At 45.4% G+C, this 7,965-nt stretch overlaps 1 pseudogene; it reads left to right on the top strand.

Moving 5' to 3' along the window:
* The first annotated feature begins 1,189 nt into the window (after positions 1 to 1,189).
* LOC136009983 (uncharacterized) lies at positions 1,190 to 7,062 on the top strand (annotated as a pseudogene).
* Positions 7,063 to 7,965: the final 903 nt, after the last annotated feature.

The raw sequence follows: 7,965 nt of genomic DNA, 5'->3' as shown, positions 1-7,965 counted from the left end.
AGGGGAACATGAGGCACCTGAGGGGAACACGGGGCCAGGGAGGGGCTCCCGGCATGTGGCAGATCTTGTGGGATTTGATAATGCTCCACTTGAGCTTACTGTGCATCGACAGCTTGGAAACATCAGTCAAAATAATTTGAGCCTCTTTTGTAAATCAAAATCATCTCTGATAGGAACAGAAGTAGCTCTGCGGAGATCAGCTGCTATCTCATCTTATGGAATACATTTGAGCACTGTATTATGAGACAGGATTCAGATACAAAATGATGACTGACATACTCAGGAAATGTGAATTTCCTTGGCTTGTTTCCTACCGTCCCCAAGTTTAAAAGAAAAAAAACATGTACTGTCCTGGGTGCAGCAGTAGCAGTCATTTTTTTCTCCTTCTTAGTATCTGGTGCTGTGCTATAGTTTTTACTTTCAGCCTGGGAACAGCGCTGATAACACCGATGTTTTTAGTTGCTGCTCAGTAATGTTTAGTCTGAGCAAGGACTTTCTGAGTCTCATGCTCTGCCAGGGAGGAGGGGAAGCCAGGAGGAAGCAGAAACAGGACACCTGACCCAAGCTAGCCAAAGAGGTATTCCACGCCACAGTGCGTCATGCCCACTATACAAACGGGGGGCAGTTACCTGGAAGGGCTAGCTCACTGCCAGGGTCAGGCTTTGTATTACCAGGCGGCAGGTCGTGAGTGGTTGTATTCTATTCCCTTGTTATTTCCCTTATCATTATTACTGTGTTATACCTTAGTTACTAAACTGTTCTTACCTCAACCTGTGGGAGTTACATTCTTTAAATTCTTCTCCCCAACCTCCGGGTGCAGGGGAAAGAAAGGTGGGCAGTGAGAGAGTGCCTGCATGATTTATGGCTGAGCTTAAACCATGACAGTTCTTTTTGGCGCCCAGTGTGGGGCACGAAGGGTTGAGATAATGACAGATCTTATCAGAGTGTGTCATAGTATTTGTGATAAACATTCATTGTTTCGGATTAATAGTCACTCATCACAATGCTGATTTATTGGCTCTCAAAGTTGTTCCTCTTGATCTCACAGTTTCAGCATGTCGTACCTTACTTACAGCCAGTATTTGCTGTGTTAGTGTTTATCAGATGAGGGGCTTGGGCTAAGGTTCTTGTTTCACTGTACTTTATGGTAATGACTTGTAATATGGGTGGGCTCCAGCAGCAGGGCGGGATGGATGTGGCGGTGGACTTGTACTTCGCAATCCCGCTGGTCTTCACCATCCTGGCCCTCATCCTCGCCTCCGTCTTCGTGAGGCTGCAGTGAGCTGAGGCAGAGCGGCCCCGGGAGCTGCTGGCAGCAGAACTAGCCGGGGAGAGTGGCCCCAGGGACCAAGCGGCGGTGGGAGCGAGGCCGGAGGACGGGAGGGGGAGGCTGCTGGTGAAGGAGGTTGGGGCGGTTGAGGAGGGGAAGGAGGCTGCTGCCGAGCAGTGGGAGGAGGCAGCAGAGGAACGGGCCCCCGTGGCCAAGCCCAGCCCTGCAGCTGCTGAGAGCATCCCCTGGCAGCCACCTGCCGAACCTGGCAAGCACAAGCCCCAGGAGGATGTGGAGAGCAAGATATCACCTTTGGGAGCCCCAGCTGGGTCCAGCCTCGGGCACCTGGGACAAGTGGAGGATGCAGGAGACCACGCAGCATTTCCCAGCAAGGCAGAGGAGGAAGATCTGAACTCAGAAAAAGAGAAGCTGGTGGTAAGAGAGCCGGCAAGCACAGCAGCTACACCAGCCCCAGTGACAAGTACAGCAGCATCATTTGAGAGTTCTGAAGGTTTTGAATGGCCTTTGGGTACCCTTGGGATCTGCCTACTCATTGTGATGGAGATCACCATGTCGGCACACATAGAGAATATGTTCTACCCACGCTCATTTTGTCTGATCTCAAGAGTTAAGCAGAGTCAGGTTTGGGTCTTGTCTAGGGTTACATGATGATATAGGAGGACCAAGAGGTTTTCCCCAAGGCTGGACAGTCATGAGTGGCAGGGTGTGGGGGACAGTATGGGCAAGTATCTAGTCCACTGGGCCCCTCCAGTGCTTTGGAAGTGTCGGAGATGGAAGGCAGCTGTATGGAGTCCTCAACAACAAGTTGCAGAAACTGCTGAAGCAGAGAGTGAATTATTTTGAGTCTGGTGGGCCCATGACACTTCAGGCCATCAGGGCAGAGATGCAACATGCAGATGAACTCATGATAGAGAGAACACTATTGCCCAGGTTATTCACAAGTGTGAACACTGCACACAGCCTCTCCTACTCTGAAAGACTGTTACAAGAGATGGAGCCCAACATCATGTACCAGATGGACTCAGCAGCTTTATAGGGATTGGTCCACACACTAAGATAAGAGTGGACTAAGACAAGAGTGATGGTATATTGAAAATGTGGGATCTGAGCATGACATGAATGGTATGGAATAAGGGGTGGATACTGTCCTGGGTTCAGCAGTAGCAGTCATTTTTTCTCCTTCTTAGTAGCTGGTGCAGCACTTCGTTTCTGACTTTTAGCCTGGGAACAGCACTGATAACACCAATGTTTTTAGTTGCTGCTCAGTAATGTTTAGTCTGAGCAAGGACTTTCTGAGTCTCATGCTCTGCCAGTGAGCAGGGTGTCCTGGGTTTAGCAGTATCAGTCAGTTTTTCTCCTTCTTAGTAGCTGGTGCAGGGTTGTGTTGTGACTTTCAGTCTGGGAACAGAGCTGATAATACTGATTGTTTTTAGTTGTTGCTAAGTAATGTTTATTCTGACTAAGGACTTTGTGAGTCTCATACTCTGCCAGGGACGAGGGGAGGCCGGGAGGAAGCAGAGACAGGACACCTGACCTAAGCTAGCCAAAGAGGTATTCCATACCGCAGTACGTCATGCCCAGGGAGGTAACCGTGAGTTACCCAGAAGGGTATGGGCTCTCTCTGGGGGGGGATCGAACTCATTCAGCGAGTGGTGTTGTATTCTCTTCCCTTGTTATTTTCTCTTATCATTATTATCATTGGTGGTAGCAGCAGTGATTTGTGTTATACCTTAGTTACTGGGCTGTGCTTATCTCAACCCGTGGGAGTTACATTCTCTCGATTCTCCTCCCCATCCCTCCCAGAGCGGGGAGGGGTTGTGGTGGAGGAAAGAAAGAGGGAGAAAGTGGGAGACAGTTCTTTTTGGCGCCCAACGTGGGGCATGAGGGGTTGAGATAATGACAGATCTGACTGGAGTGCGTCTAATCGTATTTGTGATAAGCATTCATTGTTTTAGATTAATAGCCGCTAGTCACAACGCTGATTTATTGGCTCTCAAAGTTGTTCCTCTTGATCTCACAGTTTCAGTATATCGTACCTTACTTACAGCCAGTATTTGCTGTGTTAATGTTTATTGGCTGGGGGCCTTTGGCTAAGGTTCTTGTCTCATTGTACTTTACGGTAATGACTTGTAATACAATAGAATCATTGATCATGAAACTGATTGGTCTTATGTTCCCAGTGTGGTCACCACCTTTATACTTTGGGAGGTATATAATAAAAATGCTTAGCAATTACACATCTTTTTTCTCCTTCTCAGGTGGTTAACCTGTGAAGGACACATTCTTTTACCCTCCCAGCCCCACTCCCAGACCATTTACAGCATCATTTGAGAGTTTTGAAGTTTCTGAATGGCCTTTTAATACTGCTGAGACCTGTTTGTTGATTGTGATGGGGATCACCATGTCGGCACGCATACAGAGTGTGTTTTGCCCAGGACCATCTCGTCCGATTTCAAGAGTTAAGCAGAGTCAGGTTTGGGCCTTGTCTGGGGTTAAACGACGATATAGGAAGACCAAGCGATTTTCCCCGGGGCTGGATAGCCATGAGTGGCAGGGTGTGTGGGATAGTATGGGCAAGTATCTAGGTCAGTGGGCCCCTCCAGTACTTTGGAATTTCACCACCGAACAAGTGCAAAATTTGGAAGAATTAGTAAAACACTTAAAGGAGGTGTGTTGTCAGTCTGGCCGTACCAGAGACGGACAAATCATGGCAACTTGCTGGGGCTTGGCCTATGCTTACAGGGCCTTGTTCAACACTATCCAGCACCTTCAAAAGGAAAGAAATGCCCCTGCATCTGCAGGCAAAGCAACAGTCAGTGCAGCTACCCCAGCAACAAGTACAGCCGCTACTCAGACTTCGACTGTAACAGACAGCGCTGACTGCTACTGCTAAACCCAGAACACAGGGGAAGCCGGGAGGAAGCAGAGACAGGACACCTGACCCAAACTAGCCAATGAGATATTCCATACCACAGCATGTCATGCCCACTATATAATCTGGGGGCAGTTACCCGGAAGGGCTAGTTCACTGCCAGGGTCAGCCTTGGTATTATCGGTTGGAGGGTGGTGAGCGGTTGTATTTTCTTCCCTTGTTATTTCCTTTATCATTATTATTATTGGTGGTAGCGGTAGTGGTTTGTGTTATACCTTAGTTACTGGACTGTTCTTATCTCAACCTGTGGGAGTTACACTCTTTTGATTCTCCTCCTCATCCCTTCGGGAGTGGGGGAAGGAAAGGTGGGGAGTGAGAGAGCGACTGCGTGATTTACGGCTGAGCTTAAACCATGACACATACATTATTTTTCTCAGATTAAAAATGTTGGAAATGATTCAAGCAACGGGTACCACTGTTTCTGAGATCAGTAACAGTCACATGCAGAAGCTATAAAACACATCACTTTTAACAACCAACTTTTCTTCTTCTCATCATGACATAAAAGAAGGAACTTTTACCAGAAGTGTAGTACTGTGATAGGTTGCTTTGGTTGGCTTCAGACAACTGCAATAAAAGAGTTTGGGAAGGATGGAAAAGTGTCAAGCACTGACCTTCCTATAGGCTTTCCTGTCTTAAATAAACTTCAGAGACCAGACAATATGCACAACACAGCAAGAGAAGATGAATGTTTCCAGAAGTAGAATTTTGAGTAAAATCCTTCTGTCAAGCAAATACATCCAGAATATATCAGAATATTTTTCCCTTCATGCAAGGTTAATAATAATACTTGTTTTTTCAGACTCCTCCCAATAATAATATGCAAAGGTTGAAAAACTAAATCTTCCTATTAGTATATTTTCTGACTCAAGTAGCCTCATAAAACCAGGATGCATAATAAGGATTTCAAAATAGAATGACAATACAGATTATGCAAGGAGGATCATCTTAGGCATGGTACAGACCAAATACTGAGCCTCACGTTCAGTAGAAGTGTAGTTTTGTCATTAATTTTGACAGATGTTTGACCACTAATGTAATAGTGTAACGCTGGTGTGTGTGCGTGTGTGCAAAAATCTGTGGTTTAGAATTTTTACATAATGGTTTGATACAGTCTCTAAAGCTTCATTTAAAAAGAAATAATACAGAAAGTTATTCTTTCAAAACTGCCTTAAGGAACAATAGAGTTGTAAAGCTTGCAGCTGGATGTTCCTGAAAGCCTACTAGTGGTGATCAGGCTTCCTTTGTCACTCCAACCTAAATGAATCCATTAAGATGGTTCTTAATCACATGATGTTTGCGCTACTGTAACTTCAATGAATGTATATGCAATGCTACACTCTGCACAATGTATTAGGTTAAAATCAACAGAATATATACTCAAATACATACATAAACAACTTACAAAGCTGATATAACATTTCAAAATATCCCAAGAAAAGCAATAAGCCATGCATCTCCAAATAGGGTATCATTCAGTGTACAAATTTTTCTCTGCTTGAGAAACTTAACCCTTGCTTGCATTAGAAATCATTCTCCTAAAATGCTGAAAGCTAAGTCAGGTTGCAGGACTTACTGGATACTGTCCTGGGTACAGCAGTAGCAGTCATTTTTCTCCTTCTTAGTAGCTGGTGCAGTGCTGTGTTTCTGACTTTCAGCCTGGGAACAGCGCTGATAACACCGATGTCTTTAGTTGCTGCTCAGTAATGTTTAGCCTGAGCAAGGACTTTCTGAGTCTCATGCTCTGCCAGGGAGCAGGGGAAGCTGGGAGGAAGCAGAGACAGGACACCTGACCCAAACTAGCCAAAGTGATATTCCATACCGCAGCACGTCATGCCCACTATATAAACTGGGGTCAGTTACCCGGAAGGGCTAGTTCACCTCCAGGGTCGGGCTTGGTATTATTGGTAGGTGGGTCATGAGCAGTTGTATTGTCTTCCCTTGTTATTTCCTTTATCATTATTACTATTGGTGGTAGCAATAGTGGTTTGTGTTATACCTTAGTTACTGGACTGCTCTTATCTCAACCAGTGGGAGTTACATTCTTTTGATTCTCCTCCCCATCCCTCCAAGAGAGGGCGGGAGGAAAGGGAGGAGTGAGAGAGAGACTGCGTGGCTGAGTTTAAACCATGACAGATACATAGGTAAATGTGTTTGATTTTCAGAGAGAGAGTACCTAGGAGTCCAGAAAAACCCGAAAAGAACTGAAAAGCTGTCTGACATCAGTGCATTTTCAGTAGTTCTGCAGGGCTGGTCTCCTTGAGCAAAACGGAGGCCTGGTTGTTAAATAAAGGGAAATAAAGCAGAAAACATTTAACTAATGCTTAGTGTACATTTTTTACAAAATTAATTCCAAATACTTGCAAAACCATCATTAGTCTGACCATTTTATACTAACAGTATTGATGGCTTGGCTTTGCGAACAAAGATTTGAGAAGTGCTTTACCCATCCTTACTACAAGCACGATGATGACCAGCCAGATAGAGCTCATCTAGCCTTGTAAGGCTTTCCATCTAAGAGAAGGACACTCTAACAGTATTAGTATATATGCTTATTACATCATGGTTTTAGACAGCCATAAAAGAACAGCAAGTAACTCAAGGGAAAGAACAATAAAAAGATCCAAAAAATAAAAGACTGCATCTTTCCATAAATTACGTTCACCTAATACACTGACTCTGGTTCCCCTACAGGGTATTTAAAAAATGGCATTTGAAGAGCCATTTCTTGGAAGGTCCTACACCTGTGTCGGACCAATCCCAAGCCCAGCTACAGGTTAAGTGGAGAAGAGATTCAGAGCAGCCCTGTGGAGAAGGACTTGGGGGTGTTGCTCGATGAGAAACTTAACATGAGCCAGCTTCAGTGTGCGCTCGCAGCTCAGAAAGCCAACTGTATCCTGGGCTGCATCAAAAGGAGCGTGACCAGCAGGTCAAAGGAGGTGATCCTGCCCCTCTACTCTGCTCTCGTGAGACCTCACTTGGAGTATTGTGTGCAGTTCTGGTGTCCTCAACATAAAAAGGATATGGAACTGCTGGAACAAGTCCAGAGGAGGGCCACGAGGATGATCAGGGGACTGGAGCACCTCCCGTAGGAAGACAGGCTGAGGAAGTTGGGGCTGTTCATCCTGGAGAAGAGAAGGCTGCGTGGAGACCTCATAGCAGCCTTCCAGTATCTGAAGGAGGGCTATAGGGATGCTGGGGAGGGACTCTTCGTCAGAGACTGTAGTGACAGGACAAGGGGTAATGGGTTGAAACTTAAACAGGGGAAGTTTAGACTGGATATAAGGAGGAAGTTCTTTACTGTAAGGGTGGTAAGGCACTAGCATGCATTGCCCAGGGAGGTTGTGAATGCTCCATCCCTGGCAGTGTTCAAGGCCAGGTTGGACAAAGCCTTGTGTGGGATGGTTTAGTGTGAGGTGTCCGTGCCTATGGCAGGAGGGTTGGAACTTGATGACCTAAAGGTCCTTTCTAACCCTAACTATTCTATGATTCTATGAGTCAAAAGTCAGAAAACAATTACCTCTGACTCAGACATTAGCTTTCTTGTGAAGGGATTACAGAGCAACTGAGATATTCCACTGCCCTTTGGATGAATCAATAATTAAAGATAAAGTTTTGTAAATCACACCCGAAAAATAGCATGCAATCTATTTTTGTTAATATGAGATACCTCTGCCTTTTTTCTATTACAACCTTTTTAGAGATACACATGATGCCATTCTTGTTCTGATTTTTTTGCTAC

This window comes from Lathamus discolor, chromosome 3 (genome assembly GCF_037157495.1).
Source record: "Lathamus discolor isolate bLatDis1 chromosome 3, bLatDis1.hap1, whole genome shotgun sequence".
NCBI lineage: Eukaryota > Metazoa > Chordata > Aves > Psittaciformes > Psittacidae > Lathamus > Lathamus discolor.
The sequence above is the reverse complement of the archived record's forward strand: the minus strand, read 5'-3'. Positions and strand labels throughout refer to the sequence as shown.